At 41.9% G+C, this 26,836-nt stretch overlaps 1 protein-coding gene and 1 long non-coding RNA gene across 6 annotated transcripts in view; one reads left to right on the top strand and one right to left on the bottom strand.

The window, feature by feature from the left end:
- The window catches only part of LOC147689977 (uncharacterized), a 315,487-nt gene extending 305,233 nt beyond the window's left edge, over positions 1-10,254 (top strand). The window contains exon 6 of the long non-coding RNA XR_015299912.1: positions 10,131-10,254. This is a non-coding gene — a long non-coding RNA (uncharacterized LOC147689977). The remainder of the gene's footprint in view (positions 1-10,130) is intronic.
- TTLL5 (tubulin tyrosine ligase like 5) overlaps positions 1-26,836 on the bottom strand; it is a 1,386,223-nt gene that overhangs the window by 1,047,038 nt on the left and 312,349 nt on the right. The gene's annotated exons all lie outside the window — the stretch shown is intronic.

Genomic DNA, 26,836 nt, shown 5'->3' with positions numbered 1-26,836 from the left:
TACTATTGGGCGTCCCAGTTGGCTCCTATTAATCATGCAATTTATGGCTCGCCGATAGACCCGGGCTTTGCGATGGACCGTGGCCAAGTACTCGGGGGAGAGTATACTAGAGTGTTGTATGCGAAGAGTGGTAGCTTCCCTTTGGTGGGTCCTCCATCGACGGCGACGAGGGTATGGCATGAGGCTAACAGGGCCCTTAAATGGGCGGGGCGAATAACGCTGGCTACGCCTTTGTGGAGCTCGGAGATGTTGGGTAACCTGTGGAAAACTAAAAGGTTTGACCGTTGGGTTGGATTGGAATTACACAGATGCGAGATGTGTGGGGTAAGAATAGGGTGTTGACATTTGAGGAGTTGCAGGCCAAGTACCAGTTGCATGATACTGAACGGTTTTGATACCTTCAGGTTAGTCATGCCCTACGTGCTGTAATCCCCAGTGGCGAGACACCTCCGGTGGCCTCCCCGCTGGAGGACCGACTGTTGGATGGTTATTTGCCTACCAAAGCAATATCGTTGACCTACAGAAAACGTATTAACCATTCTTAGGATCCCCTGGTACAGCTCAGGGAACAGGGGGTGGTAGATGGATTAGTTCTGGATGAGGAAGATTGGAGGGAGGCGGAGTCATCCCCTAGAGTAGTGGCGGTCCCAATGAGACTTTGTTGGTCAAACTCAGGATTCTGCACCATTCCTACACCACGGGTCCTGGATTGTTGAGGATGGGGTTGGCTGTGTCTGCAGATTGTCGAAGAGGGTTTGGAATGCCGGGAACGTTCTTTCATATTCTGTGGGAGTGTGAGAAGGTCCGTGACTTTTGGACCAGGATACATTTGAAGATGAGTGAAGTATGGGGTGTGCGGATTGAGTTGGAGGTGTGTCGATGTTTGCTAAATGTGTGGGAGCCCTCCGACCTCTCGTGTCATGGCAAACTCTGGGTCACTCTTGCTTGTGCGAAAGCCAAACGTAATATTGCACAACTCTGGGGTGCTGTTCGGGCGCCTCGGTTGGGAAGTGGATGGAGGACCTCGATTGGTGTATGTTCCGGGAGAGATCTGTGTATGTGTCAAGGGGGCGACCCCGCAAGTGGAGTAAGATCTCGGGAGTTTGGAACGAGTGCTGCCAAAAAGAGGCGACTTACCTGGGTTTTGTGACATCTGTACACTACCTGATGTGGATCCTGCCAGTGTGGAACCGGAGGACGCCTAAGCCCATTCTTTATATTTTGCCTTAATTGTTTCATATGGAGGTCTATGTTCTCTAAGTGTATATTTGCAGTCACTCAAGGCGCTCTGGTCAGTTTCGAGTTGTGTAATGTCCTTTTCTTTTTGTTCAATAAAAAGATGTTTTTAAAAATAAATAATAATATTCAGGATATCGACATTAGTAATTTAGCTACATTTAATAAATGGAATAATTTACCTAGTTGTTACAATGAAATTATGGCCTTGATTAAGCCTTCCTGGAACTAGATTGGACACCGCAGATCTGTTTAGGTACCATTAGCTAAAGGAAATATCAAGGGGTGCAGAGTAGATACCAGAGAGTAGATAAGAGTATGGTATCAGTTTTATTGTTGCACAGTGTTTCAGGATGAAGATATCAGACATGCTCAAGGAGAATCTCATGTTTCCACTAAGGTGGAAGATGTTTCCACTAACGTGGGAGATTAAGGGATACACTTCACAATTTTAATATATATAAATATCATTCTTTGCAGCAGTATATATATATTTTTTTTAATAAAGGGAATTTACTCACAAATACCGAAGGATAGGTTAGAACAGGGCACTTACTGCTTACAGCTTCAGTAAGGATTCTCTGTTGTACGCACCCCCTGTAGAGCGCGTGTGGATGTGTTGCGAGATGATGAATGATGCTGTTAGACTTCAGTTTGTTACATATGAAAAGGAAATGGATGTTTGTACACATAACTAACAATAAGGTTATAGATCTAGGGAACGGAGAGGTTTGGAAAAATGCCCTCACCATAAAGCGATAGAGCCTAAGTGATATTTAAAAAGAATAAAAAATTTTTTTAAAAAAAAGAGAGGATGGGGAAAACATGCTGTCCCCATAAAGTGATTACCTTATGAACTTGCGGTTCCCTTAGAGCCTGTTGTGCCTGACACCTGTACTATATTATTATTTAAACCTGAAGAGACAGAGTATTTTTTTCAACTCAGTGGGGTTTAGCAGTGGAGTCTATCCACAGGGTGAAAGCCTCTTTGCCGTCATGCTGGAAAACCCAGTCCACTTCGTTCAATGCGAGTCCAAATGTCAATACGCAGGCAGTAAAGAGAGACTTGGACCACCTATGCCTGGAAGGTGGTAGCACCGTCTTGCAGTAGGCTGATGACCTCCTTGTGACATCTCCATTACTTGAGGCTTGTGAAAAAGACACTGTAGCTCTGCTACAGAAGAGAAGCCTCATTGTTAAAATGCGAGTGCTGCCAAAAAGAGGCAACTTACCTGGGTTTTGTGATATTCCAAGGTACAGTCGCATGCCACCTGACAGAATAAAATTGTTTCAGGGCATTCAGCTCCTGCCCACCTAGAAGGGAATGATATCCTTCCTGGGGATAATGAACTGCTGCCATCAATGGGTCCATGAATGCAGATGCTATGACTAATGAACTTGCAAACTGTTTCAATAAATTGAAAGAGACATTGTGTACTGCGCCCTCATGTGGACTGCCTGACTACAAACTGCCTATCCATTTCTGTTTCAGAGCAAAATAACTTTGCAAATGAAGTGGTGATGCCAGTGGTGTGCTGACCCAGCTGGAAAAAAAAGTCCGGTGGCCCACAACTATGTGATTTTGCTTTCTGCAGTGATTAGGGATCAGCAGCTGTGATGGTGGAGAGGACAGCTCAGCTCTCATTGTGTTGGACTACACCTGACATTGTCTAGATGCCATATTTAGTATGGTTGTTGTCTGGATCAACACAACATTTTTCTGCTGGCAGGCACACAGGTTATAATGGCACCATGTTGTCTAATTGTAATGTCATAATACGAGGCCCACCTGTTAATTTGGCAAAAGTATTACCTGCAATAGGTTATTCTGATGAGATCCATTCTCTCAGAATGGGCCCCAAGATGGCCGCCGGACAAGAGCTCTAGGGAAGAGCTCTGGGGTTAGGGATCTCCAAATATGGAATAAATCCCTGAATAACCCTTAGTGCGACCTAGAATCACCGTAGCTATCATTGAAGGAACAGAGCAGAGTAAAAACAGAAGGATCAGAGCTAAAAATCGCAGGAGACAACATACCTGGTCAGTAAACAACTAGGCTGACCCAGCTCATCGGACTCCACGGACGACGGACACTCGGAAGGAGGGCGGACCCATAGGGACCCACAGTGACGGCCTTGGGACCCACAGCGACGGCATTGGGAGCCATCTGATGTCAACCAGGGCTGCTCGGGACTGAGAAATAAGAGGTTTCCTCGACTGCACCTCTGGTGCTGGGAAATAAGAGGTTTCCGCGACTGCACCTCCGGTGACTGCGGGCAAGATCCGGTCACTGTAAAGAGAAGGAGCGGAGCAGCCTCTGCGAACGACGGGCAAGGTACAAGCACCCTTACCCCACCGCGCTGCCACCCCTCCCTTTTTACACACAAGGGAGAAACAAATCGGGTGGAACTGAGAGGAGAAGGAGAAAGCGGCACGCCTGACCCTAAAATGGCGGCCGCTCAAGACAAGACATTTCACATTAATACGATCCCCTCGGTACTGCCTATAATTACCGGCAAGAGATTTATCCTGGCATGAACAGTGGAGTGGGTTTGACCATAATGAATGTGAGAGGAGCAAACCCAGACCACGAGCAGAGAAGGGGAAAGAAATGGTCTATCCACATTGCCACATTGCCAGCAAAGAACATCAACCCAGGGGCATAGACACTGAGAGGGGACTGTCGACATACCGAGACAGGGAAGGGAGCCATCCTAAACCCATAACTGATGAGTAAAAGTGAAAGGGGACTAACTACAGGATGGGAAAGTAAGAAAGTGCACTCCCCCACAGAACAACAACAGAAAAAGAAACGGCGGACATCTTGTAACGGCTAGCTCTACACCAGACCTCTCTTAACTCAATAAGGGATAGTTAAACTAATTCCTATGGCCTGGTAACGCAACTATAAAGGTATAACTAGAGTATAGCAGAGGAAACTATACTTACCACGAAATATTGGTACTTGATCTATTTTCTAATCCTTTGACTACCACTGTACACTTGCAAGCGATCAATTCAGAACAAATCATCATAAGACTTACAACAGGAAGGGAAAATGGATGATAGATACCGAGCGACGACTGGCCCCAAAGCACAGAGTATAAAATATCCTCCTACTCTATCCAAAAATGCTGCCAAAAAGTTCAAACATAACACCTTGAGAAAAAACCCGGACATAATGTTCGCTGACCCATACTTTGATAGGGTTAAAGGCACCATAATGAATGACTTGATTTTCTACACAAATAAAACAGCGAAATGGTGCAATGCCCTCACAGAAATGCTGTTCATAAAAGCTATGAAAAACATCCCTCATGGCACAAAAATAATGACTTCCCCATCAAAAAGATGCAATGCAGAATTATGCATCACTTTATATAAAACGGGAATAGTGCTGATACAAGCAGCCAATAGGGACCTTGAGGAATTTGAAAAGACTTTCCTAATAGTAAAAGAAACTCTGGAGAGACCAAGATACCAACTACCCATGACCCCACATGAAGTCACTCTTGACAACAATGATACTACAACTAGAGACGTCAACCGAACCGGGGGCCATAACACTCAAACTTCCAGCTTTGGAGATATAACTGAAATTGAGATGGCAACCCCAGAGAACGAGACAGAAAAAACAGAGAGGTCTACCAATCTGGCTAACGAAGAGTAGGTCCAGGTCCAAAGGGAAGAGTTGATGCCGCCACCATTCGGTGCGAATTTGCTTGAAGAGGATACTTCAGCTCCTAGCGAGTCACTATATGACCCGATACCTCTCTCGAATTTGATACCAGAGTCTTATAGATCCCCACCCACAAATTCAATACTTGCATTACACAACATAGATAACACACGACATCTCAAATAGAATCAGAAGCGACAACCCAACCAAGGATACAAAGGATAGAACTGTGAGAATGAGAACAGATCAATTACGGAGAAGAGCAAAATGCACAACCCGAACTGGCAGGTCAATCCTCCCTAAGAAATCACCCCGAAACCAGAAAGAAATTAAGGAGCTCCAGAAAATAGTAGGCAACCTGGCACAAGGCTCGATGAAAATCTCACATGCAATCGAAAAAATGTGGGAGATGACGGTAAGCACGCACTCCAAGGTCTCCCATATCCAGAATCTAGTACTCTCCGCACAAAAAAGGAATGACGAGATGGCCTTGTCTCTAAAAAACAGGCTCAATAGACCAGACAGGATAAACCCTTTGTCAAACGAAGAAACCCTGGCCTTACTCCGAACCTATGAACAACCGGGCCGGGGGAGTGAGGAGAGAATCAAAACAGTACCAATTGATTCTAATAGAACATCCAGAAAGAATGACAGAAAAGCAATCCACCTCAACCTACAACATATTCAGTTAACAGCAACGGAATCCGAAAATGGGAACCTCCTTAACTCAGATAAACCCTTGAATTGCCTTCTACTCAATTGTCGTTCGGCAACCAAACATGCATCAGACATAGCAGCCCTCATCATCAATAAGGAAATCGACCTGGCAATCCTTACGGAAACATGGCTAAAGGAATCATCCTCTCCCGCCATTGATCTCTTAGTACCACCTCACTATAACATTGTGAGATTAGATAGGCTAAGGAAAATAGGAGGAGGTATAGCCTGCATTCACCGATCAGAGATAGAGGTCAACCTGATCCAAGCCGACCCCCTAGAATCTTGTGAATACCTTGGTCTGAATATAAGATCATCAAGCAATCAAAAATGCAACTTGCATGCATTTTACCATCCACCAGGAGATAACGCAAAGTTCACAGAGCAACTAATAGAGATCATAACAGCCAACTCCAATCCAGATGCCAACAACATATTCCTGGGAGACTTTAATTTACACTGGGACGACGGCAATGACAAACTGGTTAATTCGCTTAAAGAGTTCCTCGCCGAACTAAACCTCACACAAGCATGCACCCAACCTACTCACGCGCAAGGAGCGACCTTAGATTGGATTATTTCAAGAAACAAAGAGACATCAATCCGCGCTATAAATCCGTGTGACTGGTCTGACCATCACGCCATAACATTCGTGATTCCCACAGTGAAAAAGGGTAGAACTGTGCAGCCCCCCAAGTCCAAAAAATTGATCCGAGATATAAAAGAGGCGAATATTGAGCTATTGGTCGAAAGCTGCGAGAGAGACTTAATGCCACCTAACGACATGCAGAATGTAAACGAGCTGACTGATCACTACATAACCTCAATTGGAAATATCGTCAATGACACCATGCCTCTAAAACTGACAAGAGTCACAGATAAGCCAAAGAATCCTTGGTTTAGTGGGTCACTGAATGAGGACAGGCGCAAACTGAGAACAGCCGAAAGAAAATGGAGACAACATCCTTCCTCACCAGAGTTGAAAGCCCTCAGAAAAATCAGAAACGAATATAACAAAAAGGTAATCAATTCCAAAAAAGAATTTATAAGAGCAGAACTAGACAATGCCAAAAACCGACCACGAAAACTCTTCGAGATCCTAAAGCAGCAATCAGATAAACTAGCCAAATCAACTCAAGAGAACTCAAAAACTCCCTTAAGCTGCGAGGAATTCTCCACATTTTTCTCTGAGAAGACCAAATCGCTAGAGGTAGAGCTCTCAAACGCCGCGGCTATCCTCCCGACCCAACCTTTGCCGACGAGCGAGGCCTGTGTGACAACAGAGAGTAGTAAGACAAAAAATAAAGCAAACTGGGACACATTTGAATTATATGACCAGGACAAGATCGCCAAAACGCTGTCGAAAATCAGACCAAACAACCGCTATCATGACCCTTTACCTGCAAAATGTGTAAGAGAAATCAGCCACATTGGGGTTCCAATCTGGACCAAAATAATACACGCTTCACTTACACAAGGGATCCTCCCCGACTGCCTAAAAACAGGACAAGTAGTGCCAATAATCAAAAAACCGACAGCGGATGCATCAGATCCGGATAACTATCGACCAGTAACCAACATCCCTTTACTGGCCAAACTAATTGAGAAATGCGTGCAGAGCCAATTGAATCAACACATCACCAAGTTCTCCCTACTAGACGAATGCCAATCAGGGTTCAGAGCAGGGCACAGCACGGAAACAGCGATCCTGCATATTGTCGATGACGCGCTACAAGCCCTAGACCAAAATCAAGCATGCCTATTGATTCTCCTAGACCTGTCATCTGCTTTTGACACGGTAAATCATGAAGCACTATTTACCAGGCTACAGGACAGGATGGGATTGTCCGGAAATGTGCTGAGATGGTTCAATTCTTTCCTAAGAAACAGAACTCAATGATTCCTGGTTAACCAAGCAATCTCACCCCCTTGTCCTAATGCAATTGGGGTCCCGCAAGGCTCAACACTATCCCCAGATCTATTCAACTTGTATGTCGAACCTCTTACAGACATTCTTCGGAAATCAAAGATATCCTACCACATGTATGCAGACGACACGCAAATATACTTAAAGATCGCCTCCCTTGAGGACATAGATCTAATGAATGAGACACTAAAGATGGCTTTGCAATGGTTAACTACGAATCATCTGAAATTAAATGCCCAGAAAACAGAATTCTTGCTAATTTCACCTTCAAGGAGCCACCCTGAAGTAAAGGAATGGACCAAATTGGTGACTGCGCTAAACTGCACACCAACCCTAGTCAACTCAGCTAAATCACTAGGAATCATATTAGATGAGAACCTCGACATGAAAGCCCACATTAATTCAATGGCGAAAAGTGCCCGCTTCCATCTGAGCTACTTAAGAAAATTAAAACCATTCATCTCAGAGGCAGATCTAAAATTGGCTATACAATCTCTAGTCATATCCAGGATCGAATATGGTTGCTCTACATTAACTGGCCTACCTAAAACATCCACAGCACCACTAAAAGCTTGTCTCAACGCTGCGCCAAGACTCATCACTGGATCTAGGAAATTTGATCATATATCTCCTCACCTGAAAGCACTAAACTGGCTACCTTATGAGGCCAGAATTCGAATGAAGATAGCATGTATTACTCACAAAGCGGTGCACTATAACACGCCAGTATACCTAGCCAAGAAAATTAAGCTATCGGGAGGAAACAGACCAGCTAGAAGCGCCAAGGAGCTGCCGTTGAGGCCAGCCATCTTCCGAAAGAAAAAGACCTATGGTCGAGAATTCTCTGGAGCTGCCCCCAGAGTCTGGAATTCACTCCCTCCAAGCATTAGGAAGATACAAAATATTGTAACATTCAAACGGGAATTGAAAAGCCATATGATGAGTAAATACCCTGCATAGGGAAGCCGACGGATCGCTGGTATGAACATTTACATCAGCTGAAGGGTGGCCCTCTTCATGAATACTAACATTGACAAGAGACTGACTCCACACACAAGCCTCGGCTGTATCCTGATCGCTACCACAGTCCTATGTGAACCCATAGCTGTTTTTCACAGCCAAACTATTTAACCTCTACCTCACCTTATCTATTGTTAAGGATCGTGATATAAGCTAGGCCTTTCTCACCTTTTAATGCTAATTGCACATGTGTTTGGATTATATATATTTAGGCACCCCTCATAGCCATAGTTTCTTTTACCTTATATCTGTTTGTTTTTATAATTGATATTGTACTGTCAATGTGTAACCTACCTCGATGTTAAGTGCTCTGATACCCACGGGTCTTATTCGCGCTATACAAAACTCTAGAATAAATAAAATAAAATAAAAATAAAATAAGACCCCTAAGTAAGTTGGTGTTGTGATTGTAGAAATAGGCAACACGCCAAGATAGACACCATAAAACACAGACTATATCACTGGTACACTGATGGTTCCTCCAGCAGACTGATAGACACTGATTACAGAGTAGGGTATGCTATAGCAATAGCTGAAGTGCAGCTCGACCACTTGGAACATCTACCCAATAAGATGAGCTGTATGCTGTAACAAAAGCATGAATACTAGTCAAGGGTAAAACTGCTAACATTTACACTAACTCACATTATGCTTTGCAGTTCTTATTTGTGGCCAGCTGTTTAAGTATCATGGATTCATAACAGAAGCAGGAGGTCCTTATTCAAAATGGTACTTTTGTAATGATCTTGTTAAAATTATACACCAGGATAGCGGTAATAAAATGTGAAGCCTACACAGGAGCTAATACTAAGTTAGCCAAAGGTGATGCCATCGCTGACACAGCATTAAATGAATGCATTTTATAGCCAGTACAGATGGAGCTAATGAATAAAGCATTCCCAAAAATCAAGCTAATGTAAAGGAAGAACAATGGTCTGCAACACCAGATGAACATAGAGGGTGGATTGATGATGGATGGGAGCCGGATAATGAAGAGAGTATGGGCCTACCAGGATGAGATGCCTGTGTCCCCACGCAGTATGTTCCTTTCCCTTACAAGACTGGAGCAGGGACCCTCTGATATTGCACAAGGGAGGATGAATGCGCAGATGTATGTTGCTTTCCAATGAATGGATTGAATTATTTGCTAGTGCGGGAGGATATGTTTTCAAAATGGATGGAGGTGTGTCTAACAGGCAAGAATGATGCAGCAACTGGGGCGCAGTGCTTCAGGAAAGCCAGGTCTCTAAGGTTAGTGGTCCACCAGGGCGACAGAAGGAGATCACTTAGTGACTACATTTATGCTAAAGAGGTTGTTTTGGGGAATAAAGTATAACATGTATACCCCATACCAACCTCCAACTTGAAGCCAGGAGGATTAAATGAACTCCAAAATAAAAATAAACAAAAAACAAATTATTAGTAAAGGTAACTGAATGACCAGGCCTGAAATTGCCTGATGCACTGACTTTTGTACTGCCTGCAATGTGGCAAAGACTTCTAAAGCGATTATGAAGACATGGTGATAAAAATAAAAACTGTTTCTTTTAGTTCTAGGTAGACTGGACCGCAGACGGTGAACCAACACCATGAATGGATTGAGGGGACAAGATGCAGGGCAGCACCACAACACCTGAGATCACGATACAAGAAATTGATGACCATCTGTCACCAGAGGACCTGAGTAACACAGCAGTCAAGAAGAGGACAGACCAGACCATTTCTACGGTCCATGGGGGCCCATCATAAAGTGTCAGAGGGACGCACCATAGACTAATGCTGTTGGGTGAAGTACACAACGCAGTCTCGAAGAAAGGAGATGGTCTGCACCTGAAGAAAAATAGACTGAAGAGGACAACGCAGGGCAGGTCCGTGAAACCACCCCTGAACAAGACGACTGCGGACCAGGAGGAGAAGCAGATGACCGCTCACTGCGTGCCTTTAAATTACTGACACTTGCAGAGAGTGCCTGGGAACTGAGTGACTAAGGGCCCGATGTAGGTAAATGGCATTTACCGATTCGTAAATACCGAATTTTACCGATTCGGTATTTACAAATCGGTAAATGCTATGTACGTATTTTTACCGATTTTTTTACCGAATCTGTAACATTCGGTAATTACTGAATCGGTATTTACTGATTCGGTAATTGCCATTGATTCCTATGGGCCTTGAGGCCCATAGGAACCAATGTCAATTACCGAATCGGTAAATACCGATTCGGTAAAATTACCGAATTTACAAGGGGGACAGGGTGTCACTTTGACACCCTGTTGCACCCCTGATTCAGGCGTGTGTGCCATGTGACACACATACATGCCCTCAGGGCATGTATGTGTGCCACATGGCACAGGTGTACATACACAGATGTGCATCTACACAGGAATTCGTTATTTACCATGCAATAGTATTACATGGTAAATAACGAATTCTTAGGGGCCTGTGGCACTGTTTCCAGTGCCACCTACATATAGATTTACTGATTCGGTAAATTTAAGGATTCGGTATTTTACAGAATCGGTAAATTTACCGAATCGGTAAATTTACTGATTCTGTAAAATATAGGCCCTCACATCTCAATCACCAAATACCGGTCGGTAACGGCCGAAATCGGCCATTACCGACCGGTATTTGGTGACCTACATCTGGCCCTAAGTGACACTGTAGCACTATGCATTGCACAGAGAAAACAATATTTGTTGGACACTTAATTATGAGTATGCTGCTGGTATCACAACAGCATGCTGATATAATAATGATCTCATCAGGATGTATTAATGTGACAATATATGCATTTTATGCAAACACTGTGTAATGCCATCCAAAGATATGTAACTAATGTTTCCTTCATATATACAAATATATATATTGGTTTTACACTAATGTTAGATAGGTCTATCCTAAAGGGAGGATTGTTGCAAAATATATATGTAAATCCATTTAAATTCATATTTATGCACTTACACTAACATGATGCCCAGAGCTCCAAAGGGCTTCATATCTGACCTTGCCTGGACAAGCTCCAGCAGCTATTCTGAATCAGCCTTAAAGGTCACTTTCCTTGTCCTGACGTCATCATAAGTTTTCTTATCTGGTTGTGCAAGTTGCTTACACAGTGCAGAGCCAGCCTTTCTGATTAGCCCATATCTGGCTGTTTATAATTTGCATGGTGCAGACATCGCACATCCATATTAGCCATATTTGGCTTGGTGCCTTATTCTAGTTCCGCTGACATGGCATTACTAAACTATATAGCACCCAGAAACCAGCCACTCTGGGAAGAAGCGGTGTGAGAGCCCCTAAGACAGGAGACCTGACTTCTTCCTTGCAAATTAGCAATGATGCATGCTTTTGGTACCAATAAATACATTTCACTCTGTTTCTGAGCAAACCTGCTATGTCAGGTGAGTTTCATTCATCTGCTCCTGGGAGGGTGCCAGTATTTCCCCATTACCTCTCTTATCGATATGACCTCCTACCACAGCCAGCAAAGAAAATCCGGTTAAGAACTGAAACGATAACCTACCAATAAATGTGCCAGAAGAGTAAATCAGAGCTGACAACATAATCACAAATTATTAAAAATGAAAAATGTGCATCTATCTTTCATACTTCTGCATCCATCATTCCGCTATGACGATAACCACACCTCAGCAGTCATCATGCATGATATGGTAACCCTTCCCACATAGGTTTAAATCAAAGACAACCCTTTTACAACCCCAAATGTAGTATAACTAAATGAATAAGCACTTGAGCACCCCACATGAGGTATTCAGTGTTATACACATTCTATAATACATTACAATCTTTATTGTGGATCGGGTTGCCATCTGACCAGTAGTTTACCAAACTCACCAGCATGTGCATGCCAAGACAGCTAGACAAAAATAATGTAAATAAATCATTAAAATCCAGTATTTTTCTCAATGTTAAACCTGAACTTAGAGCAAAAAATGCAAGATGAAATATAAAGGAATAGGAATAGTCTAAATCTGTTCAGACTATTCCTAAATATTTTCAAAGCAACTGGTGGCAGAAATGCAGCGTTAAATAAGAATACAGAGAATTTTACACAAACTCTTATTCAAGCACCACTTCCTGGACCTTTCGAAAATGGTCAGTATGTTTTTTTGAGACAAAGGAGGCGATCCTAACTGTGGGGGATTGTTGGTGAGGCAGGGTTGGGTATTAAGAACAGGGTGGTGTCCTTTAATAAGAAGGGCCCTTTAAGAACTTCTGGCTCGTTGGGAACTCCCAGAGTGAAAGGTATAAAATAAGATCCAGTGCAGAAAGCTAGAGCGTGAACAAGGGGGCCTTGTACCACGTCCAATCAGTTAGAATCTCCCACCACCTCCTGATGTTGCTGCTCAGAGAACTCTTTTATGCGCACTTCCTATAAACACTGCATCCTCTCACACACATACAAAGCACGCGCCTCTCTAGACAAGCTCATATGCACATACACGTAGATACACAGCTTTCTAGTCAACTTCTGCATTTACACAGACCTCTACACTGCTATACATATGCCTCTTTAAGATTCGGATTCTCCAAAACACACTGCACACAAGCCAAACACAACACGTGCACACACTCACAACCTCTACACCACCCTGACAAGACTCTACCACTCTTGTCCTTTTACACACACGGATTTCTCCAAATCATGCATGCTCAGCCCATATATGCACGTCTTTGCACCTGTCACCTGCACACAAAAACGTTCCAGTTGTTATGCTCATATCCTTCTTGGGGACGATCCAATCTTGCCACAGATATCTAGCCACACCCACATGACTCTACTATTATCCTTCATTTACAAGGAAACCCAGCACTCCAAGATATATATGCGCACTAAAGACTCTTATATAGAGATGTGTAAATGGACCAGTACTCACCGGTACGGAGTACCAGCACTTTTTAATTTTTGCCCCTTGAGTACCGGAACTTCTCCTCGGACAAGGAGAGTAGTGGTACTCGTGGGGGCCTTGCCCTGATGCACGTGGCCTAGGCAGCACTTTTCACACGACCCGCTCTGATTCTGAAATCATGGGCTGAGATCGCATAGGAGCGCCAGAACAGCAGCACATGTCACCAGGACAAAGCAATCTTGTCTGCTGCTCTGCAAGTCTTCGGGCAGCTGTGTGGGGCAGGGGGTTTTGTTTACCATTTGATCCTGCACAGTAGGAGTTTAGAGACCACCATAAAATTAATGGACGAGGGTGTTGGGCACATTCTTCAGGGCAGTACAGCTTTTTAGCATGCCATTGTTTTAAATGACTGAAAATGTTAGTTCATCAGAAATGTAAGTTAGGATATTGTTACTTGAATGTAAATCACTGCACTTGCCACCAGTTCTATGAGTACCCTCAAACAAAAAAAACACCTTTAAGGCACACAATTTCTTGTGGTTTGGTGCATTTAAACCGCTTGTTTCGTATGGGAAACCATTCATAATCCAAATATGACAGGCAGCTCCATGGAAGGCCTTAGACTTTCAGACAGTTATAGATTTTAGCTGGTAATGCTTTTGCATGTTGGGACTTGTAGTTCCCCTTTTTCATTATAAGTACGGGTTTCTTAAAATTCCAGCATGCAAAGCTTTGATGGCAAAATTCTGGGACAGTTTTGAACATACCCTTATTAGTAAATGCTTTATAAATGATTATTAGAGTCATAACCATTAGACAGATACTTCAGATTTTCTTACAATGTATTTGGATTTCTTGCATATAAAGTTTGGTAAGGTTGAAAACCTAACCCTGACCCTGGGTCCGCCCCTAGGCCCGCCCCACACTCCACCCCCAGTCCACCGCTACTTTTGGTGAGCACCTGCACTTGTTTTTTTCCATTTAAAGCACTGGTACCATACATACATACATACATAGGTGCGCTGGGCACCGGGGTGCACATATCAGTGCTGACCTAGTGAACTGCATTTGGTATTTTGGTTTTATTACAGGTCACCGGCGCCTACGCATTCTCCCCAGATATATTCTTGTTTCTTCTAATAGCCTCCCACCATTTCCTTTTCTACCACTCATCCTCCCACTCGGCTCCGCCTCCTCTTTTCGTCTCTAATCTACAATTTGGGTGTGGCATAGGTGATTGAGGTTAGAGGAGGAGTGGGAAATGTGCATTCTCAGGGCAGTCACAGCTATGAGGTAATCAGCCAGAGTGTGACCTGTGAATAGAAAAGGGACCTCACTGTGATGTCCAGGAACAGCTAGGAGAAAGGGTTGGGAAAGATAATATGCATAAAGCTGGTCTCTCCTTTAAAGAGACAGCCAACCTAACACACATGGTATAAAACATGTTTTTACCCTCTTGATAACGGGATGTAGGAGAGAAGGGGAAATAGTGTGCAGTAGATTCACTGATAATTGAATCAATCTTAAAGCTTTATCATGATAGGGTCTCAAAATGAAAGTTACATCTCCATTTCAATTGACCCATCCAACATAAAGACATTCATCATCAAAATATAATAACAAAGCTGCATCGCCGACCGTGTAAAAGCTAGAGGATGTTAAAAATACAATGCCTACCCATTTAAAACAACCACTGGAAAAGCCAATAGGTTTGGCATTTGTGAAGAATACTGTTAGCTTTACCAATCCTTGTTTTAGTACTGGCAAACACCTCAGCAAAATAGAAGCTTTAAAAAAGGTTGCTTTCCTTTTTGGTAGCATCTGTTTTTCAGATGGCTGTGTGTGAGCAGTCACCCTCAAGGGCAACTGTGCTGCGCAGTGGTTATTATATAGACTGGGATTATCTTGGAATGGTACAAAATAATAAAGTAAAAAGAATACTGTTACAAGATGGCAACCATGTTTATAATCGGGCAGCGATCGAAGCCGAAGCCCTGGGGAGTGATTTGTACCAAAACATATGAAAAAGGATGCTGCAGAAAATAAAGCAACCCTTTTTTCAGAAACATCCTTTTTTCAGATGGTTTAGTCAGATCTCTGTCGTCCGTGCTGTTAACCCACTCAAAGACAGTGAATTAGTCTCTCTCGCATTCCAAAGGAGGTGGAGGTCACATCCTAAACAGCCAATAGAAAACCAGTGACACCAAAATGCACTTGTGGGATGACCCAAGATGTATTGTAATTGCATTTATATAGCGCTTACTATCCCTGACGAGGCGTCAAAGCACTTTTTTGGCAAGTAGCATGCTACTACGGAACCCATAAAGGATTACTGGTGAATTAGTATAGTGAAATATGAAAGTAATTTGAGTGGTGGATATGTTAGTCACTTATTTGGATTGAGAAGGATAGTGGAGGTATTGAATAGGGAAAAGGTTTGCATTTAAAAAAGCGCTTGCTACCCTGATGGGTATGTTGAAGTGCTTTTTTGGCGAGTAGCACGCTACTACGCAACCCATAAAGTCTTAGTGGTGAATTAGTATAGTGAAATATGAAAGTAATTTGAGCGGTGGATATGTTAGTCACTTATTTGGATTGAGAAGGATAGTGGAGGTATTGAATAGGGAAAAGGTTTGCATTTAAAAAAGCGCTTGCTACCCTGATGGGTATGTTGAAGTGCTTTTTTGGCGAGTAGCACGCTACTACGCAACCCATAAAGTCTTAGTGGTGAATTAGTATAGTGAAATATGAAAGTAATTTGAGTGGTGGATATGTTAGTCTGTTATTTGGATTGAAAAGGATAATGGAGGGATAGGAGAGGGAAGGATTTAGAAATCTTTTTTTTATTTTTTTGTTTTGGAGCTCATAGCAGTAGGAGGAGCCTTGCGATGAATAAAAGGGAGGTAGAGGAGGAAGAGTCAGAGGGAAGGTTTTAAAAAAGGCTTGTTTTGGGGGATTGGAATAGTAAAAGACGTATGAGATGATGCAAGGAGGGGTAGAGTAGCGAAGAGTTTAGGAAGGGTTATTTTGGGGATCATAGTAGTGGAATGGGGTTCGGGATGAATGAGAGAGTGGAAGTAGAGGATATATTGAGAGTGGTAAAGAGTGAGAAATAGGATAGTGCATTGGATATGCTAAATTAGAAGAAAATCAATAAATATATAGATCCTCAAGTACATGGAAGGTATATAGATGCATAAAGGCTGGTAGTATATGCAGATTAAAAATGCATTAGATCATGGGGACTCACAACCATTTTCCTGGGGCTGCAAAGTCTGGCCTTTGGTGTGAACGAGGGCCGCACTAATGCCAGCAGGGACGTGTAAAGTGGGGGTGGAGGTAGTGGTAGTAGAAGTGAAGCATGTATAGATAGTGGCTGAACTCAATTGCCCAATGTGAAACCAGAAAACATGGGATGAATCATGGCTTCACCACTTCACCACTTCACCAAATTATGTGACCCTGTGCAATAGTTTTATTTCAATTTTTCTCCTTTTTCTTCACGATCACATATACAAGGACCTCGAAAAACATGACTTCAGGATGCATGCTGTACAAAACCATCTCCTATATTTGGATGTAATCACTAAGGGGATTGTTGTCAGGGTGGAGGGCGCGTGAGGGAAGCATGAATGTTTCTAAATTCATGGATGAAAACACACTTAAAAAAATTACTTCTGAATGCACTACTACAATTTGATTCATTAAGGTAAAATGACGGTGTTCCTAAAGTTATGGGTGTAGTTACTTCCTTTTGTTTAACTGCAATTAACCCTGAATTAAGTGCTTGCTGTATATTTAGCATTATTTAAATGTTAGTGCTGAGTCGAGTAAACAGCAGCCCAGTGCTGCTGCTACTCAGGGTGCCGCATGTAAAGGTCAGGAAGACCGAATGTGGCCCTCGGACCGTAATTTGAATATCATGGCATTAGATAAACACCGGCTTTCAAGTAATGTTGTACTTAACAATATATATATATATATATATATATATATATATATATATATATATATATATATATATATATATATATATATATATTGTTAAGTACAACATTACTTGAAAGCCGGTGTTTATCTATATATATATATATATATATATATATATATATATATATATATATATATATATATACATATATATATACACACATATATATATATATTCACTGAAAAAACCATAGGTTATAGACCATATATAGTTAGGAATTCGCATTTACAAAACCTTATTTTACTCACACAAAACCATTGAAATTCCATATATAGTTAGTTGCACTAACTATATATCGCGCACCCGCAATCCACTGCTGATGATGTCACATATTACATCATTCATGACATGGTCAGTGACATCACTGATGACATCACTGATGACATCTCAAATGACATCACTGATGACATCTCAAATGACATCACTGATGACATCACTGATGACATCTCATTTGACATTACTGATCACATCACTGATGATATAATTCATGTGATAATACGATGAACCTCTTCAGACTCTAATATAACCTTAGATACAATCAGTGTAAACAGACACTCACAGACTGTCACTCATCCATGGAGTTACTCACACACCTAGTCAGTCATGCAAAGAATCAATCACACCTCCATTTCCTCAACTATACAGTTATACAAACTTTACTTATTCAAACATATACTAACACATATTTACTCCCTTATACAATCCCTGATACAAGTTCACAATGATCCATACAGCCACTCACACATTCACTGGCTCTTATGCACAGTTATTTATATATGTCAACTCTCACATGTACTGTGTTTTACATATGTACTTACTTTGACATGTAGCACTGAGATATCCATTCACTCACCAATACACTCATGCACACAGTCAACCGCCCATACAGCTGTTTCCACATGCACTTTTGAAACCATACATCTAGTGAATCAACTGCTCACACATCTATGCACAGAGTCATACACCTCCCAGCCACCCACACACACACTGAGTCTCCCATACAAATACTTGGGCAACCAATCAATAACCCATATAGTTACTCATATAGCTACTTATCAACACATGCAACAGTTTACAGAACAACAGACATAATGATGCACAAATTAAGACAGTTTAGTCACTAACCCATGCACTCAGTGAGACACATTTAATCACTCACTCATACAGTCAGTCATGCACCTACCTGACTTCATCCAGACACTTATACATCCACTCATTCTTCAATATGTAAGACATATTTTAACTTTACAGAAACATACAGTCACTGGATGTTGTCATCAGTGATGTCATCAGTGATGTCATTTGAGATGTCATCAGTGATGTCATCAGTGATGTCACTGACCATGTCATGAATGATGTAATATGTGACATCATCAGCAGTGGATTGCGGGTGCGCGATATATAGTTAGTGCAACTAACTATATATGGAATTTCAATGGTTTTGTGTGAGTAAAATAAGGTTTTGTAAATGCGAATTCCTAACTATATATGGTCTATAACCTATGGTTTTTTCAGTGAATTTTCAAGGTTTTGTAAATGCTAATTCCTAACTATATATGGTCTATAACCTATGGTTTTTTCAGTGAATTTTCAAGGTTTTGTAAATGCTAATTCCTAACTATATATGATCTATAACCTATGGTTTTTTCAGTGAATATATATATATACATACATATATAAACATATATCATCTGTATATCTATATAAATACAAACATAAATGCATGCATACATATACTTATATGCATACAGATGCATGTTATTTACATGAAAGTTGAAAAAACACTAATAAAAGCAAAGCTAAAAAGCCACCTCATTACAAACAGAATGGCTTTAACTTAAACGAGGGCGAGTTCTATTGCATTTTCAATGCTTGTTTACTTTGGTTCCATCAAGAAGGCATTCAGATGTGTCACACATTTGCCATAAATTCTGAATGTTAGCACTCTAGTTGCACATTAGATCACTGTAGTAAAGCTACTGCTCACCAGGGACGTCTGCTGCTGGTATTCAAAGTGCATGTTTCAGTCTGCATGTCAGAATTTTTTTAATGAAATAGAAGAGGATTTGAGAAGTCACTCAAAATGATCCCTAATTTTTCTTTCTGAAGCACTAATCAAACTTTCTATGGCAAAATTAACCCCCTCATGTTGTTCCTTTTTAAATTGAGTGTTTTCAGACTTACCACTTCATTCCAATCAAGATGGCTTCTGGTGTGCCATACTTTTGTCATAAGTAAGACTGTTAGCGCTCTAGTTGTTCTTTAGAACACTCTGGGACATTCTGTCATTGGGCTATACTTGGGGTACATCTGGGTGATATTTGGGCTACATTTAGGCTCTTTTGTCTCTGGTGGCCATCTTGGGAGACTGTATGTCAGAATTTTTTAATGAAATTGAAGAGGGTTTGAGAAGTCACTCAAAATGTGCCCTAATCTTTCTTTCTGTAGCACTAATCATAATTCATATGGCAAAATATACCCCCTCATTTTGTTCCTTTTTAAATTAAATGTTTTAAGAGTTACCACTTTATTCCCATCACGATGGCTCCAGGTGTGCTATACCTTTGTAATAAGTAGGACTGTTAGCGCTCTAGTTGTTCTTTAGAATACTCTGGGACATTCTGTCATTGGGCTCTACTTGGGCTACATCTTGGTGATATTTGGGCTACATTTGGGCTCTTTTGTCTCTGGTGGCCATTTTGGGAGACTGCATGTCAGAATGTTTTAATGAAATAGAAAAGGATTTGAGAAGTCACTCAAAATGTGCCCTAATTTTTCATTCTGCAGCACTAATCATACTTTCTATGGCAAAATATACCCCCTCATGTTGTTTCTTTTTAAATTAAATGTTTTAAGAGTTACCACTTTATTCCAATCAAGATGGCTTCAGGTGTGCCATACCTTTGTAATAGGTAGGACTGTTAGCGCTCTAGTTGTTCTTTAGAACACTCTGGGACATTCTGTCATTGGGCTATACTTGGGCTACTTCTGGGTGATATTTGGGCTACATTTGGGCTCTTTTGTCTCTGGTGGCCATTTTGGGAGACTGCATGTCAGAATGTTTTAATGAAATAGAAAAGGATTTGAGAAGTCACTCAAAATGTGCCCTAATTTTTCATTCTGCAGCACTAATCATACTTTCTATGGCAAAATATACCCCCTCATGTTGTTTCTTTTTAAATTAAATGTTTTAAGAGTTACCACTTTATTCCAATCAAGATGGCTTCAGGTGTGCCATACCTTTGTAATAAGTAGGACTGTTAGCGCTCTAGTTGTTCTTTAGAACACTCTAGGAGGCTGCAGTAGAACACAAAGGAATCAACTGACAGTCTCTGTCCTTGTTGGATGTACATGTTTTACTGAGAATGTCAGACTTCATTTTCACATGACTGAGAAAGATAACGTGAATTTACAGAAAATATGCTTTCAGTTTAGCTTATAGATCCCCTTCCAAACCACTGTGGGAAAATCATGAGATATTAGTTTTCTTTCAAACAATATTCATGATATCACAGCAGAAGGTTTTTTCACATGGTAAAATCACCTTAGAACCCACCACAATTCCTAAAACGAGTATGGTACCATCAACAAATGATTTATAATGTACCTAAAGTCCTAAAACCCTCTATTAACTACAATGCTTTTTAATGAGGTGCTATCATGTATATTGGTCCCAAGATGGCTGCCAACACTTCTTGGATGAAGTGCTGACAGCCAATCAGATCAGATGTGTGGTTAGGCTCCGCCCAGATATATATCTTTTTTTGAACCTAAATTACTCAAAGTCCACTGGAGCACATATATTGAGACCTAGCAAAGGCACATCGGGCTAACAGTCCCTACAATTTTGCCAAGTTTCGTGCAAATCCATTCAGCCGTTCGAGCTAAAAGTGAGGCCAACCGCCCTATGGAAATTAACATGGGAAAAACGCGTTTTGGGACCCCCCTTTTTTCTCGGCCCCCCATTGATGAAACCCCCCCAAATTGTCAGGGGCTGCTCAGAAACAAAATGTTCCATTTTCCTGAAATTTTCAGCCAATTCCGTCCACAAACGCCAAAGTTATTAGACATAGAATTTTCAAAAATCCCATAGAGAAAAAATCCTAACTATATATACCTACTGGCGACCGCCAGTAGGTAATATATATATATATTTGTAATTCAATTGTGAAGTAATTGTAGATTGTTATGATAAAATATTTACTTATTTATGCAGTCACTTATATACATGTTAAAAATATAGAATAATTGAGCAGAACTAATGAATATCTATTTTTTTAACATAATTATTCTACATATTTATACAAAGCAATACACATATATAGGTACATATCTATGGTACAAATAAATGCTAATTTCTGCTTGCATATGGTGGTTATGTGGGGAAGAGCCAGTTCTTGAGTAGTTTTCTGAATATAAGGTGGTTATCCGTGGATCTTACGTTGCGGGGTAAAGAGTTCCTTAGTTTGGCCTCTTCAATTGAGAAAAATGCCCCACCCATGTTTTTTTTTCTTGTATCATGGGATTTTGAGGCAAGGTGCCACTCTAGAGGAGGTTCCTTTGTTGAATTTGTTTGATGATTTTATTCCTGATGAAGAGCGGTCCCGTTCCAAGTTTCGCTTTGTGGGTGATACAAAGCAGCTTGAACGTGGATCTTCTGGCAACCAGTAACCAATGCAGGGCTGTCCAGGCAGGGGAGATGTGGTCTTGTGGTTTAATATGTAAGAGTAGTCTGGCAGCTGAGTTCTGAATCTGTTGTAGTCTTTTCATGGTCGTTAAAGGTTATCAGTGGTAGAGGCTATTGGCTTAATCGAGTTTGGACAGAACAAGGGAGATGGTAGCCTGGACCTTGTGTGGAAATCCCACATGGGGGAAGATTCATTGCAGAGTTTTTATAGGAACAAAGATTGATCTTGCTAATTTGTCCATTGGGCATTCATTGATAATTTGGAGTCCATGGTTATTCCGAGGTTTACTTCCTTCAATACCTTAAGTGGTGTTCCCAGATTATCAGGCCATGCGGCGTGCGGGTCATAATGTTTCCAATGACCACACATGAGTATTTCAGTTTTTGAAGCATTCAATTTGAGAAGGCTCCACGTCATCCATTGATCCGCAGCTCAGAGACAACTGAAAATTGGAGAGTTTCCAATGTCTTTGGGGAATTCCAGTTGAAGGAGTATTTGCATGTCATCAGCATAGTTATAGCACATGAGGTGAAATGGATTGATCAGTGCCGGTTATGACGTCATGTAGAGGTTGAAAAGCATGGGCAAGATGATAGAAGGTTACAACACAAAAGAAGCAAATTGCTGATTTAAAGATTTGATTGACAAGGTTGCATGCCAGTGGCTGGTTGGGTCTGTTAAATAGCTTTGAACCCTGCTTATACTAGTAAAAGTGTTATCGTTCTCTGTACTATCCCTCTTGTGAATTACCATGTTCTCACCTTGCTTCTGAAATTTGAATTGTCTTGGATGATTCGAACATTGGCTGGCAAGAAGTTCCAGAGCTTACCAGCTTGTACCGAGAAAGCTTAGCCTTATACAGAATTCTTACTGTAAGGTGGTATGACAATTCATTATGCTAGCCTGGATTGCAGTGTGCTATTCCAGAATGCGTGTCTGTTTGAAGGCAAAAGAGGTTGGCCCAAAGCATTCAGCAGGTTAATCAAGAAAGGCACCAGACCATACATATCAAACACAATAAAAATGAAACCTTCAAGAGTGCTCTACCAAACTGACATTTGACCTGGCCTCCGGTGAACTAGTCAACATAAGGAGAGCTTGCATGTCACATAAGTGAAACCATGTTAAGTAAGAAACCAGATAGTAGTGTTTAATGTCTACACTGGACTTTGTAGCAGGTTCAAGAAATGTACTTGATGTAACTTATGGTTGCTGGTTTGGTACAGGTGAAAGAGGATCCCTTTCAATATTTTGGCCAAAAAACACAATACAATTGGAACTTCATCTGAAGACGGACTCTTTAAGGGGAGTCTTCAATTCACGCTTTCCTTAAAATACTGCAAATATTACGAGAAATGCAAGGTCCTTATTCCACCAAATTTTGATTGCATGTTTCCCAAATTAAAATATGAAGCCAATCCAAGCGAAGAGACAGATTTATTAATACAAGTGATCCTTTATCACCACCCTTTTCATCTGACTAATGGAACATTGGAGTAGAAGGCCAGAGAAAATTTTACATAACAAAATGGGAAAGTAATTTGAAAGCCAAGATGAATCTCCAGTCCCTCCAACACCAAACATACCAACTCCCTTTCCCTGTACCTCAGTCAGTTCCCTTACTCTAACTAGACCAAAGGCATGCTGTATGTGGATGGCAGATGAGGAGTCAAAGTGATTTGTGAGCATAAAGACATTGAGGGGGTGGGGGGGGGGGGGGAAGGGTATTCTCACATTATCTTCTGTGCAATCAATAGCAGTAACTGCATGTGCAGTAAATACTGATAAGCCCTGACGCTGAATTTACAGAGTGTGCAATTACTACATTATTCAAAGTTTAGGTCACAGAATGAGGTTAGAGTTCTAATAGCATGCACTCACTCTCACACCACCTGTGCCAGGTTTCAACTTCCATAAACTATGTGGGCAAACATCTGCAGGGTGAACTATTTGTACCGAAATTGTAATAAAAAATCCGCCTCAAAAAAGGGATTGTACAAGAATCAGACTTTACGCTGGAGCTGGAATGACCCTTTGAGCACCAGAGTTAAAAAGCCAAGCAACTTACATTCAGTACGTATATACTCTACCAACTTTCAGATATATGGGTTTGCTACTAAAGATCTCGAAGGCTAACTCAGGGAGGCAATGCGAATAACACTTAAAACGTTTTTGAGAAGGGCCTGACCAAACTGGAAGTCGTTTCTTATGCCTATCATATATACATACTGGCTATGCTGCAGTCAGTTCTATTCTATTCTATTCTATGCAGTTTTATATAGCTCACAGCTGCCCTAGCAAAAGGGCGTCCCAGCGCTGAACAGAAAACAGCAAAACAATAGACAACATATCACAATTCAAGCAGCAGCAGAGGCCTTGAAGAACTGCTTATTAGTGGAAGGATCATGGTACATTAGAAAAGGACCCTCACATGATCTTAGGCCTTTAAGTGATCCAAATAAGGTCTTATGGTCCTACTAAAATTTAGTTCAAGAACGGCACATTGCTGTTCAGAAGGACGATGCAGAAAGAGGGAACAATTCCTGGTATTGGTGAAATTCCAGCAAAACGTTCAGAGGAAAGAAAGGATGAGCACACAAAAAACAGTGTGACGCTCTCCACATGAGGTGGACTAAACTGTGCTTGTTCTTCTTGCCTATATGACTGCAATCAGAAAAACTTTTTGCCATGTCACCTGTTTACTGGTATGTAATGTAGTATGTTATGTTATAGTATTTCTACTCCAAAACAGAGTGTCCCCGCGCTAGGAAGTCAGACTGCCAGGACTACACATGCTGAGGCTGTTAAGATGTTTTAAACAGGCAGGTTTTAGGGCTCGCCCCTTTCCTATTCCGCAGGAATAGGAAAAAGAGCCCTAATGCAGCTAAACCACTAGTTAAGGCCAAGGGCTCTCCCCAAAAGCGGATTTTGGGAAGTGCACGCCTCGTGCACGAGCTTGCCTGAGCCTTATGCCTATCAGCCTGCCAGTTCTCCTCTCCTAATTATTCACTTCACTTATTCACGGCCGCAGGCCGTGACTCTGGCTCTTCAAAGGCTCTGCTCCCTGCCCCCCGACTGCACTTCACGGCCGCCAGGCCGTGCCCCTGTCGCTTCATCTGCTTGCCTTCTGTCCCTTAATCTCCCCGTGACTCCCCCCTCACCTCTCCCACTCCACTGCTTCAGGCCCCCACCATTTGCTCAGGACATTGCTTGTTCTACTTCCGGTCACTGCTTGTGTTTCATTATTTCGAATGCTGAGTACAGTTTTTTTTTCCGTCTGTGATTTCAAAGGCCGAGAGATGCATTGGGATGCAGGAGAGGTGAGGAAGGAATCTTCCTGTGAAGCATCTTAGACACTCGTAAATGGATTGTTCAGTCTCTCATCTAATCATTAAAGCCAAGCGGAAGTAAAAGAAAATGATTTCCTGGTGTGGTAGTGCATTAAAATCAAAGTGTTGATTGTGGAATCTTTAATTTAGCTGCATGTGTTAATCTCCTCGGTATTGCTCTCATTCTCCTGGTAGCTCCACAAACTGAGCTTGTAAATATGGCCGCCAGGCCATGACTCACTCGCAATTCTCCTCCCACCAGCCCATCGCAGCCTGCCCAGCCTGTGCTGTCTCTCCCTACCCCTTAACCCTTCACCCTACCCCCATCACCTCTCTGCCCCCCACTGTCGCCTCCAAATGTGTGACATTCATTATCTTCGTTTGCGAGAACTTCTTTTTCTACTTCCGGTCACCGCTTGTGTTTCATTATTTCGAAGGCTGAGTACAGTTTGTTTTTCCGTCTGTGATTTCAAGGGCCGAGAGATGCATTGCGATGCGGGAGAGGTGAGGAAGGAATCTTTCTGTGAAGCATCTTAGACACTCGTAAATGGATTGTTCAGTCTCTCATCTAATCATTAAAGCCAAGCGGAAGTAAAAGAAAATGATTTCCTGGTGTGGTAGTGCATTAAAATCAAAGTGTTGGATTGTGGCATCTTTTATTTAGGTGCATGTGTTAATCTCCTCGGTATTGCTCTCATTCTCCTGGTAGCTCCACAAACTGAGCTTGTAAATGGATCAAATGTGGCTCTGGATCCAGTGTACTTGTTCGGATTACTATTTGCCTGATTGATGACTTTCTGATGTTTTGAAAGCATGCCTGTGCGGGGGTCTCTTTGTAGCTGAGGCACGTGACCGCCGTTTGGTGTGCTTTGGGGGGTCGGGTTGGCAGCGGCTCGAGGTCTCTTGTGCCACTTGCCTGTTATAATTGATAATGAGCCACGTAAACGCTGCTTTGGGAGAGCGGGGATGTCATCTGCTTCACTGTGGTCATTTGGTCAACGCGCTGACCGGTGCAGCCCGAGGCTACTGCCGGCCATCTCTCGTCTTTTGTTTCACTGTCTCCGTCAGCCATACACAATTCCTTGTACCCTGGGCTCGGGGTGTGCTGCCTTCAGGGTGGGGGCAGGGCTGACCACTGTGCTTGCGAGATAATCCTGCCTTTACTAGAAAGTGTTGATAAAAAGAGCGCACTTGGTGGTGCCAAGACTGCCAAATTAAGACCGGCGTAAGGGGCGCATCAATCTATGCTCTACATTTCTTCCATTCAAGACGGAGTTTAACTCTGTTGCTTAAGAAGGTAAACAATACTCTTAAAAACAGTTATGGGACAAAGTCATTGTAAATGTACTGAAGTACACCTGTTTAACCAAGACTC

Source organism: Lissotriton vulgaris, chromosome 9 (assembly GCF_964263255.1).
Source record: "Lissotriton vulgaris chromosome 9, aLisVul1.2, whole genome shotgun sequence".
Taxonomy (NCBI): domain Eukaryota; kingdom Metazoa; phylum Chordata; class Amphibia; order Caudata; family Salamandridae; genus Lissotriton; species Lissotriton vulgaris.
Note: the sequence above shows the minus strand (reverse complement) of the source record. Positions and strands in the feature narration are given on the sequence as shown.